This window comes from Podarcis raffonei, chromosome 14, assembly GCF_027172205.1.
Source record: "Podarcis raffonei isolate rPodRaf1 chromosome 14, rPodRaf1.pri, whole genome shotgun sequence".
Classification (NCBI taxonomy): Eukaryota; Metazoa; Chordata; class Lepidosauria; order Squamata; family Lacertidae; genus Podarcis; species Podarcis raffonei.
In genome coordinates this window covers 422,092-435,397 of record NC_070615.1, presented here as the reverse complement: position 1 = coordinate 435,397, position 13,306 = coordinate 422,092, and the positions used below count along the sequence as shown (strand labels likewise).

At 50.7% G+C, this 13,306-nt stretch overlaps 1 protein-coding gene across 4 annotated transcripts in view; it reads right to left on the bottom strand.

Moving 5' to 3' along the window:
• SIN3A (SIN3 transcription regulator family member A) overlaps positions 1 to 12,920 on the bottom strand; it is a 59,141-nt gene extending 46,221 nt beyond the window's left edge. The window contains exon 1 of one of the 4 annotated variants that reach the window (XM_053365298.1): positions 12,853 to 12,920. The gene's annotated coding sequence lies outside the window, so the exon portion shown is untranslated. Of the gene's footprint in view, positions 1 to 3,732; positions 4,013 to 12,852 lie in introns of those variants that run through there. The other 3 variants (XM_053365297.1, XM_053365299.1, XM_053365300.1) reach the window with 3 other exon arrangements.
• Positions 12,921 to 13,306: the final 386 nt, after the last annotated feature.

Sequence of the window (13,306 nt, the reverse complement as noted above, 5' to 3'; positions counted from 1 at the left end):
CGAACGTCTCCATTGCTGAATATTTCGGTTTTCAAATGCCATAAACCCAGAAGTAAATGCTTTGGTTTTCAAACACGCTTTGAAAGTCGAACATGCCACGCAGCTTCCACTGGGTGTAAGATCCTGAGGCCTAGCTGTCAGCTATTGAGTTTTCGGTTTTTGAACGTTTCAGAATTTGAAAGGTCTTCTGGAATGGATTACATTCAAAAACTGAGGTACCACTGTATGGCTATACTGAAGTAAAATCTGAATTTTTTAAATTTTAAAAATGTAAAGTTTTAATTTAATTTTTAAAAATCTAATTACTTTTAAGTAGACAAAACCAACTTATGTAGGCTGTGGGTCCCAATGCATTTTAGAACACAGTTTTTCCAAATACCGTGGTACCTTGATTTAAGAACAGCTTAGTTTATGAACAACTTGGATTAAGAACGCTGAAAACCTGGAAGTAGGTGTTTTGGTTTGTGAACTTTGCTTTGGAATAAGAACATGTTTCGCTTCCTGTTGAGTGTGTTCCATTTGTAAATTGAGTCCCCCGCTGCTATGGGAAAACACGCCTTGGTTTAAGAATGCTTTGGTTTAAGAACCGACTTCCACAATGGATTAAGTTCGTAAACCAAAGCACCACTGTAATAATTTTTAAAAATTGCGGGAATTTTCAGAGATACAGAAGTCCCCAGCTTCATAGTTGCCGTCCACAAGTTGATGACAGGATGGGGGGCATGAAGCTAGCATGCTCATTCCCATCAGTCTCCCTTGGGTGATTAATAGACCGGGCAATAGGCTGCCTGAATAGGGCTATTGAGAATGAATTATCAGTAAAGAACTTCAGATTTCTGCATGATAAAGTCACAAGTACATATTCAGAGGTCTAAATCCTAGCCTTTTGCACTAGGAGTCAGCAAGTTTGTTTATAAAGCACAAACCCTGTTATATTAATGCAGCTGCACTGAAGTACTTTTACAATCAATATCACTCATAGCAACAAACCACTCTAGATTTCATTAATGCAGATAGAGGCATGAGATTTACAAATCAGAAGCATCAACATACAGTAAGAAATTTATTTCCTGTTTCCAATAAAACTATGTTTGTATGTTTTTGGTGATATTGTAGCACACCATTTGTGTAACTGACCACATAACGGCCAGTAGTAATTTCACATGCTCCCTGATCTAAACCGCCTATAACATCACTCCCCTATATTTTTTTATTATAAAGTCCTAAGACTTTATGTTATTGTTATTGCTTTGTTATAAGCCCACTCAAGCATGGAAGTGAAGTAAACATAAAATATGGCTATGCAGAACTTAGGTCAACATGAAAATGATATTCTATGCCCAACTATCCTGTATGTGCCTACTCAGAAGGCCAACTGAGCTCAGTGGAGCTTCCTCCCAGCGGATTACTCCCAGCCAGTGTGGTGGAGTGGTCAGAGTGTAGGACAGGACTGGACAGACCCAGTTTCAAACCCCAATTCAGCTGTAAAGTTCAAGAGGTGACTACGGACTTGTCGTTTTCACTCAGCCTAACTTACCTCATAGGGACGTTCTGAAGGAAAGACAAGGGAAACTGTATGCTAAATTGAGCTCCTTGAAGAAGGCAAGATGCAGTTTTAATAAAATGAATGAGTATAACACGTATGTAGATTTGAGTTGAGAAGTTTAATATCCTGACCCTATGCTGACCTATCCCTCCATCCCCCACAAAACCAAACCGATAGTAACTAATGACAAAATGCTTTTGGCAGGGATGGAGAACCTGTGGCCCTCCAGATGTTGCACTGCAACTCCTATTAGCCTCAGTTGGCATGGTTAAGAACATCTAGAGATCCACAGGTTCTCCATCCCTGTAAATGAAGCACAAAACCACTCTGCCCTGAAACCATAGCATAGAATACGATGGAACCTTTAAGAGAACTAGTATGATCTATTTCTATAACTGCACTTCAAGTGGAGAGACATGGTTGTATCCATGACAGCAAAAAACTGAATAAATAAATTAAATTCAATAACATTGCACACAACATGTAAAATATTTACACAAGGTTTGAAGAAATCTAGAAACTTACACAGCAATTTTTTCAAAGTGAAAAACAGTCACTTTAAAAAAATCATTTTAATAGTTATGTATTATTTATAACCAACTCTTCTAGATATCCAATTGCATTCCTAAAATAGAGGAAAGTAACTGCCAGCTGGCTGCTCTCTAAATTCCACAACACAAACACCATTATTTTTAAACAGCCACGCTTAAAAATTGCACACTTTCTATTTAAAGAGCATATTTAATGGCAGTGAACCCCATTTAAGCACAACCCAGTGTCTGGAAAAGCAAAATGTGCTGCCTCTGTTCACACTCGGGCATCTGAGGACAAAAGGCATCAGTGTAAGAACTGAGTGATTAAGGAAGGATTCAAAGTGATTGGTTGCATTACAAGGGGCCTCCAGGGTCTGTCACCATCCGCTCTTCTGGCAACAGCCCAACTTCACCCTGATGACCTCGGATAAGGTCCTTTAAAGGGGGCTTTTACGACTGCCATAGCTCTCGCCTGGAAAGCCATGAGGTGGTGCCCAGGCAGCTACTACTTCCTGCAGCTGCTTCTCAGGCACGTGGAATGAGAGGATGGCTGTTCCTGCGCTCCCGAGCTGCTAGCCAGGTTTTTTACCAGCCACACATTGAAGAGCTTTGTGCCCACACTGACAAGAAGAAAAAGCAAATACATCCATTCATTTAGCCACGCTTCCTCATCCACTCAAGCTTTCCCTGCCTTCCATTCCTGAGCACTGGAGCTGAAGTGAAAGTGAGCCATCAGGATAGCGACATTCCTGGGATGTTCTCCCCAGGGAGGTTCGTCTGGCATTTTCATTATACTTAGGTGAAAAAGTTCCCCTTCAAAAAGGCCTTTGGCTGGCTAGCATCCTATATTCTTTTAAATGTGCTTGCAGGAAGGGAGGGGGGATTATTGTTTTGTTCTGTTCTATTTCTTAAAGCATTTTGTGTTTTTATCTACCCGAGATCTACGGATGAAGGGCGGTATACAAATTTAATAAATGGTAATGATAATAATAACAATGAGTCCTCTTGGTCTTACTCCCAAGTAATCGGGGCTAGGCTTGCAGGACAAGCAGCTCTCCTCCTCTTCGTCGTGAAAGTGAAGCAGAATTCCAGGAAGAGTGATAATTTTTGATTTTATTTTATTTTTAAAGGACCCAAACTCCCGACTGCAGCGACCACGGCCCGCAAGAGGGGCCGCATCACCCTAGGCGAAACTACCGAGGGGGGAAGGGGAACAGAGGCGGCGCCGGCGGCCGCGGAAGCGCCACCGGAGAGAGAGAGGGAGGCCCCGCCCACCCGGCGGCGCCCCCCGCCCCCCTCCCCGAGGGGGCGGAGCCACAATGCATCGCGAATAAGCAGGGTGGGGGGAGACTGAAGAGAGCCGGCCGGGAAAGGGAAACTTGGGGGCGGGCCAGGCAGCCAGAACCGCCTAGGATTGGCGGCGCGGGAACAAGAATAGGGGCCGACACCGCCTTAGTGCCGATGACCGAACGAATCGCTTCCACTCCCTCCATCCTCCCTCCCTCTCCCGCTTTCAACGGATGGCGCGCGCGACACAGGCGCGAAGCCACGCCCCTCCACACACTGCGCGCGCACCACGCTCCCCTTCGCCCGCCCGCCACGGGTCTTGTCAGCGCGCGTGCGCGCGCCCAGCCGCTCGCGCCTTCTGCTCACCTCAGCGCCGCCGCCGCCTCGTACTTGCCGTCCTCCTCGCGCTCAAGGCGCCCGCCGCCTCTCGCTCCCCGCCGTTGCCGCTTTCTCCTCAGGCGGCGGGGCTGGGAGCCTCGTCAGGAGCCGAAGGCCAAGCCAGGCCTCCGTCTGCCCGCCCCGCGTCCCCCACACCGAGCAGGGCGGCGAGGCAGCTCGCGGCGGGGGCGCCGCTCGAAGGGAAGCGGGCGAAGGGAAGCGAAGGCAGCAGCAAGGGAGCAGGTTGCCCAGACCAACCGCCTCAGGACGGCCGCCGCCGCCGAGCACTGCCCGCTTCTCTGTTCCTTGGGAAATCCCGCCTCTCCCCTGCCCCCGGGGCGGCCTCCCGCACGGCCATTGGGCGGCGCTGACGCCGCTCGGCCTCCGCGCCAATTGCCGCGCGGCGCTGGCCAGCTTCCGCTGCCTCGATTGGGCGACGGTTCCCAGGAAGGGGATGCGAAAGGAGGGTTGTAGGAGGAAGGGGGAGAAGGCTAAAAAAAATTCCGTATCGGAATCAAAGGCCCGCCCTTCCCGTTCGCCCATTGGATGGCGAAGCACGGCCCCAGGCCCGCTGGTGGCGGAGGAAGCCGTCGCTCGAGTAGGCGGAGAGGCAGCCCCGCCCACCTGGGTGGCTGCAGGAGCCCTTTTGTGGAATGTTTACATCGCGGCTCGTGGCGGCCAAAGCGGCGCAGCGGCCTCGGCAAAGGGCGGCCAGGCGCGCGCGGGCCCCGGCCGGGAACGCGGCGCCGCCAACACGCCGCAGCGGGGCGCGCTTCGAGGACCCCCGGCTGACGCCGCCGCGCGCCAGACAAACGCAGGCGAGCAGCGCCACAGCGCGCGCTCTCGGGAGGAAGGCGGGCGGCCCCGGGGCAACAGGTTGCCAGAGCTACCATACGGCCGCGAAGTAGAAATGCCCGCGAAAAACAGTCGCCGGGAATAATTTCTGAAAATATTGGTGCGCAGAAGGTCCGACAGCTTGGGGTTAGGAAGAACATTTATCAAGTCCCCCTTGTGTTTACGGGGATTTCCAAAGGATTGTTAGCATTCAAGTTTCTAGCCTCTGGCAATAAAGAACTGTTGCAATCCTATGCATTCTTACCTCGGAATAACTCCTGCTCTGTTCAGTGGTCCTTACTTCCAAGGAAACATGTATAGACTTGTACCACCTATTTAAGTCAGTCACAGAATTTAAACTTCACAGAGTTTGATACCCTGAGAATACTCAAATGGATCTCCTGACTGTTTTCATTGTCACAGGCAACAAACCCCAGAAAATATTGAATTCTTAAAAACATTCAGGACACCTTGTCAGCATCATGAGAGCCAATTCCCAAAGAATTGTCCCAAACCAAGTACTGTACACACAAGACCAGTTGAACACAGCAAGCTGCAGTGTTACATACAAATTCAGTCCTCACAATGATCGCTATACATCTGCAGACCAAAAACAAAAACTACTTTGCTTGCTATCTGTCCTCTTTTTAATATATACACTGGGGAAGCACATTTTTAAGCAAAAAGAGAGCCCAGCCACCAAAACAACGCTAAGTATGTTTTAAAAATGTGTATAGTTAGCTTGCAAATGCTCTCCCCCACCCCCAAACTTTAATGCTGGTGCATCATCACACAAGAGATTTATGTACACAATGACTGGTTTGGGAAATTGCAGTCTTAGAAAACTCATTTGCTCTTACATCAGCTTTGCTTTTTTCCGGAGGTAAGACACCTGCCCATCCTAAACCTACATTCATGTACACTCACACCTGAACATCCAGTTTAAAGGGTAGCAACACAACCTGCCTCTCCAAGTCAATGATGTATGTCTTGAGTCGCAGTTCTGATCAAATGAAACACATTATAGAATTGTAGAGTTGGATGGGTCCATGGCGGACTTCTAGTCCAGCCCCTGCAATGCAGGAATCTTTTTGTCCAATGTGAGGCTTGAACCCATAACCCTGAGAGCAAGAGTCTCATGCTCTACCAGCTGAGCTACCCAGGCTCTGACATGTAGGAGTCCATTCCAAACCTTCAGGTGGCATGAGTTTATAGGCTGCTTTTGTAACAAAAACAACTTCCAGAACAGCAAAATTCTGTAAAGTACAGTTTATCTCTCCGTGTATGTATTATTTATTTATTTATTACATTTATATACCACCTTCTTCTTCCAAGGAGCTCAAGGTGGTGTATGAAGTTTGTAACCACTGCATTAAACTAATGATTTTCCAGCTAGGAACTCCTTAGAAGAGGGCATAATGTTTCTGATGCTCCCAGTGCCATGAAAATATACTCAGAACTGTGTGTGAGTGAAAGTATCAAAAGACGGGGCTCAATATGTGTGTTTGTCTACAAAAAAAGAGCACAGGTGCAGCAAAATGCACAGACCACCAGTCACTGGTACGATGAACATTCTCTCCTGCTGTGTGGGTCTGGTTCCATGTCTTAATGCATCCTCTTGCCTATTTATGTATACATATACACACTACAGATGCAAAAGAAAACAGCCCATCTACATTATGGAATGGCAGAAACCACAGAGCAACAAGAAGAAATGGAATTAGGCAGCTCACTACATCCATAAGCCAGACACTTGGCCCACCAAGCTCAGTCCTGTCCACGGACGAGCAGCAGCTCTCCAGGGTTTCAGGCAGGGAGATGCCAGGGACTGAACCTGGTGTCTTCTGTGTGCAAAAACAGCAGCTCTATTGCTGAGCTATGGTCCTTCCACATTTGCATGCTCCCCAAAAAATTATTCTTGCAACTGCATCTTGTAGGGACTTGTTGAGCTGCTTGACATAGAATGGTCAGAAGCAATGTTTTTTCTGGGGGTACTCAAGGATATGCAGTACTGTCACCTATTTTCTTTTTTAAAAAGCACTGGTCAGAAGGGAAATGGGCTAGCACCCAAATCAGGGAGAAGCCTCTCCCACATGTGATTTCATGCAAAGCTTTGGTCTGAGAGAACCAAGGTACAGCTGTAATGGAATGGAGTATCCCGAGAGAAGGCATGGCTGGCTAGAACACTGAATACAAGCACTCCACAAGGCACAATTACATTACAGTTCCTGCTTAAAAACAAGAAGTGATTGTTTACTCCCCTAACCTAATGCTGTGGACATAGCGTATCTTGATTTTAGTAAGGCTTTTGACAAAGTCCCCCATGATGTTTTTGCAAGGAAGCTGGTACAATGTGGGTTGAAAGAAGTATCTGTTAGGGGCATTTGTAGCTGCTGACCAAACCCGAAGAGTACTCCTTGTCATCCTGGGAAAAAGTAACAAGAGCTGTTTGACAGTGGCACAGACTTCCTCAGGGGTTATGGACTCTCCTTCCTTGGAGGTTTTTAAGCAGAAGTTGGATGACCGCCTGTCATAGATGTTTTTGCTAAGATTCCTGCATTGCAGGAGGTTGGACTAGATGACTCTTGGGGTCCCTTCCAACTCTGCAATTCTAGGATTCCACCCAGCTGTCACCAGTAGTTACATATTAAACTCACCCACTCCTTCCAACAATGATATCTGGGCCAGATCAAAGGGCAGGAAGGTGACACAGTCTCTGCTTATGCCCAAGTTCATCACAGCATACATGAGAGGAGGCTGCTTCTTGGATTTCAGATCCACTATTTGGGAGCATGATTTTATCCTGGAAGCAGCAAACACAAGCATTGCCCAAGAAGCTCCAAAGTGGTGCATCATCACCCAACAAATCCCATAATTGTGAAGATGGCAGCCACACATGCTCAGAGCATTGCTTGTCCACACATTTTCCCACATGGATAAAGCTACTAGCAATTAAGCCGCTTCCGTCACCAGGAACACCTCCGACTTGCAGCTGCTGCACAGCAGACGTTCACATTAGCCTGACTCTTTAAAAAAAAGAAGTAAAAATAAATCAGCCAACATGACTGGGCTTGAATTAATAGAAACTCTGTCCCTCAGAAGACGGCGCCTAAGCTAAATGTGGGGAAATAATTATATTCACTTAGCTGGAAACCTCTAGGATTTGATTCAGTGTGATGGCTTTAAAAAGGTAGAGAAAAGTGGACTAATTCATGGATAACCAAGTCTGCCATCAGTGATTGGCCACATTAGCTACATAAAACCTCCACATCTAAAAGCACCTGTGAGTATCAGCTCCTGAGGAGGACCACTGCCTTCATGCCCTTCTCATAAACATGACAGAAAAAGCAGATCGACCCAGTGTTTGAAATTAGCCAGGCACATTTTGCACCTGGCTTTCAACCGCTTGCAACCAAGTGAAGATGCCTGGGCGCCAGGATGGCACCTGTCATCTTAGTCATCTAGGGATCATTGGCTCTGAACTGTTTTCACACACTAATATCCCATTTTGTAGAATTCCGTTTTATCTGCAAAATCAGAATGAATTTCTGGAACCAAATTGCTTTTTCTGTTCTGCCTGAACAGGGCGGAATAGGCCAATATATATGCAGACTGTCCCTCAATCAAGTGACTTTTCTTCTTTAAGTTCTCCAAGCTCTTAACCTAGCTCAAGGTTGGCAGTGAACTAGCCAGATGGTTAACTGAGAATCATAGCCAGCCCATCATATGAAAAATAGGAAAAATGGCAACTATACATTCCGTTTTGGTGACCACAACCTTGGTTTAAGGCAGTGGTTTTTCAGCAAGTGTGCCATGGCACCCTGGGGTGCCTTGATTAACAGTCAGACGTGCCGTGGGCAACACTGCCCTCTGTCCCTCCCTCCTCTGATGCCCTTTCATGTCTCTGCTGCCCAAAGGCTTGCACAGCTGTTTGTTGCAGCAGCCCTGGCTGTTTGACACCTTGGTTATCTATCTAACACTATTGAAAACGCTGGTCCAATTCTGTGGGGGGGTTTCTCCCAAAAGCTGTGTTCTAGACCAGAGCTTTCAAAACTTTTCATGTTGGTGACACATTTTTTAGACATGCATCATTTTGTGACACGGTAATTCAGTTTTACTAGCAAACCGGAGGTTAAACTAACCTCTTTCCAGCCCCGGGAGGAGCGCAGGGAGCATTCGTGATACACACCTACACACTGCAGCCAACACAATGTGTCATGACACACACTTTGGAAAGCTCTGCGCCAGACAGTTGGGATCCAGACTGAGAAAACCTGCATCCAAATCCTTACACAACCATGAAATTCACTGGGTGTTACCTCAGCCTGCAATGGCATCGTCACACAACAGCTATCATAAAGTTACGAAGGTAGGGAAGACACGGATGAAATAATATTGTCCCACTGAAGCTTGTTTAGTTCTCCTAAGTAACTTTTGCCCCAAGCCCTTGATGTTTTATTGCCTCCCTGCACTGTATCGGTTCTGACACCCCAACACCACCAAGAGGAAAAGGAGATCCTTCAAAATTTTGCAGGCAGCAAAAGAAAAATGCTGAAGTCTGAAAGAGAGAAAGAGTTACGTATGATTGTCAAAGACCAGTGGAGCAAGAGTAAAAACCACTTCCTGTTGAGATCAAGGAGTTAAAAAACAACTTGAAACCTACCACTTGAACTTAACAGGGTTGGATTTGACTCCTCATAAAACAGTCCTCTGCTTTGATTTACAGACTGAACTCCAGGAGAATTTACTGCCCCTAAAGACTAGAAAAGATTGCTTTGAAGAACAGAAGACACGCCGTGTTGGATCAGGCCAAAGGCCCATCCTGTCTAGCATCTTGTCCTCCTCGCAAGAGCCACCCAGATGCCCATCAGGGGAAGCCCACCAAAAGGGCATGAGGAGCACTCTGTTCACCTGCAAATCCAGGTAACTGATATTCAGGAGATGCCGCCTCCAAGAGGGTCATTGTAATGGTCATTGTGGCTACTAGCTACTGAGAGCCTGCTCTTCCCCGAGTTTGTTTAAACCCCTTTCCTTTGCAAAGCCTCCATCCAAGTTGGTGGCCACAACCCCCCACTCAGCCACAAAGCTCCCTGGGTGACCTTGGGCCAGTCACCTTCCTCACTAGGTTGTTGTATGGATCAAATTAGGAAGATAACCATGTACAACCACCTTGAGCTCATAGGAAGATAAAGGTGGCATATAAATGCAGTACATAAATAAACAAAGTGTGCTGTGTGAAAAAGTCCTCTGTCTATCCTGAATCCTCCAACCTTTGGCTTCATGGCACAACCCCACTGGGTTCCACTTTCTCCATGAGTTGCATAATTTCATATACAATCGTACCTCGGCTCCCAAACGCCTTGGGAGTCTAACGTTCTGGCTCCCGAACGACTGAAAACCAGAAGTGAGTGTTTCAGCTTTCGAACGTTCTTTCGGAATCCGAACGTCCGCTGGGGCTTCTGCAGCTTCCTGCAGCCAATCAGAAGCCGTGCTTTGGAAGCTGAACATTTCAGAATTAGAACAGACTTCTGGAACAGATTCTGTTCCACTTCCGAGGTACGACTGTACCTCTATAATATGCTCCCTAATACTCACCTTCCCCCACAAACCCCCAAATGTTGCAACCCTCCCCCATATGGGAGTTATCTGCCAGGCTTCGTATTATTATTGTTGTTTTAAAGCAGCCTTATGGGTGAAGACATGCCTCACCTAGGAGCAAAGGATGACAGAGACTCATCAAGTGCCTTCTCAGGGGTCCTGGAGCTGGTGAGGAAACACGGGCAGGCAGGACAAACACTGAGGGGGAAATGAAAGGCGCCCACAGCATTCAAAGGTATTTGGCATTCAAGTCATGATGGAAGAAGGGAACAGAGCAACCAGCAAAGCTGCCTTACATTAAGTCAGACTGTGGGTCCACCAAGCTCAGCAGCTCCTCAAGCATCTCTCCCTGCCCTTCCAGCAGATGCCAAGGATGGGACCTGGCCCTTCTGCATGCAAAGCAACTGTTCTCTCCAGGAACAACTTTTAAACCAGAGCCCCCAAGACACACAGACAGAAGCCACAATGCTGGCTGTTCAACAGCCTCCACCCCTTTTTCTTGTACAAGGAGGAAGATGTGTCCTAGCCCTCCCTGAGGTTCTGCACAAGGCAGGATGGAGAGATGAGCTTTGTTGTGGCAGCTCTTGCAGGAAGGTGGCAGAGAGTCCCAGATTCCTCTTTTGAAAGGCAAAAGCGCCAGGAGCTCTGCTCCATCCCACCCCAAGCCCATCCGTCTCTGGGCATCCCACAAGCTTTCTCCCTGGCCTCTGGGGTTCCTATACCTGCCCTAAATCTGGGTGCTTCCTATCTTTGCGACAGTCAATAGTGAATCTTCCATGGCTCTAACTAACCCCCACCCATACCATTTCTACTCCAATGGGCAAAGAGAGACGCTATTTGAGCCAATGGTATAGCAGAACTGATGGCGAGAGAAACCGGCTCTGCTTCTACCTAGCCTTCGCCAACCTGGCGCCCTCCAGATGCACTGAACTATAACTCCCACATAGTTCCATCTGGAGGGTGCCAGATTGAGGAAGGCTGAAGTACCTGCGATTCCACAGGTCGGATGTTCCCTTTCTGTTTCCTAGAGGCACAAGAGCAGCCCTGCAGGATCAGCCACTGCACCGGACGCCGGGCAGCCAGATTCCTCTGCAGATGTACTGCTTCTGCACATGGAGGACTCAACGGCCTTTAGCGCACCGACCCCTCGTGCAACTCAAGCCTGCCGAAATGTCGCGAGGGAGCACGATCCCTGGGACCGGCTCCTTAGATCGCTCTTATTCTACTCCTCCCCTGCAACCGAATTTCAGTTTCACTTCCGGGATGCTTTCAAACAGCCGTCACCTCCCCCCCCGCCTCTCCGCCCCCCAACCATAACAGGGAAGGAGGCGGAGCCCGTTTTCCGCCCTGCCCCAATCCGCTTCAAGGAGAAAGGCGCGCTCCCTCGCCGCTCCCCTCGGAAATTACGAGTCACATTCCTGACCAACGGCACGATCCGAATTGCGGCGGCGCCTCCCCCGCCCTGGAAGCTCGGCCCTCTTCGACGAGATGGCAGCGGTAGGGGCCATCCTGGCGAGAGCGCGGCGTCCCGCCTCCAAATCCACGCACTTCGGGGGGGGGGGGAGCTGCCCGTCAAAGCTGCGCCGTAAACAACGGAGGCCGCCGTCCCTCTTCCTGCCCAGCCCCGCGAAACGCAGCGCCGTCTACTCCCGAGCAAACGGGCGCGAGGGGAGGGGAGAGAAAGACCTCCGAATGGGCCGCCCTCCCGCCCGCTTCTCTGCCCGTTGCCTTGTTTTCCCAGCACCCCGTTCACACGCACACCCAAAAAGCAGCCAAGCCCCGCGTATGATTTAAGTGATTAAAAAAATAATACGGAGATCCCCTCGGCAATCGCACGCCAGCCAGGTTTTTGTGGGAGGTTTTGCGCCTCCTCTCGTTGTGGGAAAATCGGGACGCCACGTTAAAGAGACTCCCCCCCCCCGTGGGAGCGGGAGAGTTAATGCGAAGGCGGCCGGCGGATCTGGCAAGCGAGCCACCCAGAAGCCAGCCGCGCGAGGAGGAGACGAAGTGCCACAACTCCGCGTTAGTTGCAAGGAGGGCGCCCGCCAGCCAGGCGAGCGAGGCGCGCCATCCCGGCACAGGCGCCACCGGGGGAACCCTCGCCCGCCCGGCAGCGAGCGAGGATGGAGCGCGGCGGAAAACGAAATCGGAAGCGAGACTTCCCCGCGGGGGGGAGGGAGCAGCCGCGGATCCCCAGACACGCGACACACGCGCGATTCGGCCACAGAATGACGCTCCCCGGCTAGTAACAGCCGTCCTCCCGCCCCGCCAGGAAAAGGGGCGGAGGGAGCAGCGTCGAGACCACATCCGGCCCGGGAGCCGGTGCGCGGCGGGCTTCCAACTCTCCCCGCCGGCCCGAGGCCAGAAGCGGGCGCTGCAAGCCCGCCCTCGCCCCTCTGTCCCCCGGCAGCGCTTCTGCTTCGGGGGAAAGAGGGGCGAGGGGGCGCCGAGAGGCGGAGGGTCCCTCGCTCCTCCCTCGGCCGCTTTGGGACAGAGCGGAATCCGGAGCCGCGCCGGAGAGAAGGCGCCGCGCCCGGCGGGCAGGCAGGCAGGCGAGCGAGCCAAGCAACTTCCCCTCCCCACCTCGCGGCCCGGCTCCGCAGCCCCTCCCCCGCCAGCCCCCCGCTTTCCAAAGGGCACCTCGGGGGGACGCGCTGGGAAGCAGCTGTTACATACCCTCCAAGCCGGACGAGGAATCCTGAATGGGAGGGAACGCCCCCCGAAGCGGATTGGCTGCTGGCGGAAGAATCGCGGTGGTTGGGGCGGGGACTGACCCGACACAGTTAGGCCACGCCCCCCGGAGCGCCCGGGCTCCGCGCGGGAAGGCGGCTTCCGGCCGGTGAGCGGCCGAAGGAACTCCGGGAGGCCCCTGGGCTGCAGAAGCGCTTTCCCGCCTGCTGCAAGGGCGTCCAGCTGGGCTCCCCGAGAACAGGAGCGGAGCGGCTGCCGGATCCTCTGCCCACCGCGGCCAAGCAGATGCCCCCGGGGCAACCCGCCGGCAGGATGCCGCCCAAGAGCCCCCTCCCGCCCCGCCAGCAGCCTCTTCCGCCAGTTCGTCGGTGGGGAAAGTGCTGCACTTTCTCTGTCCTGAATCTTTCACCGTTCAGCCTCGTTGGGTGTCCCTGAGTCT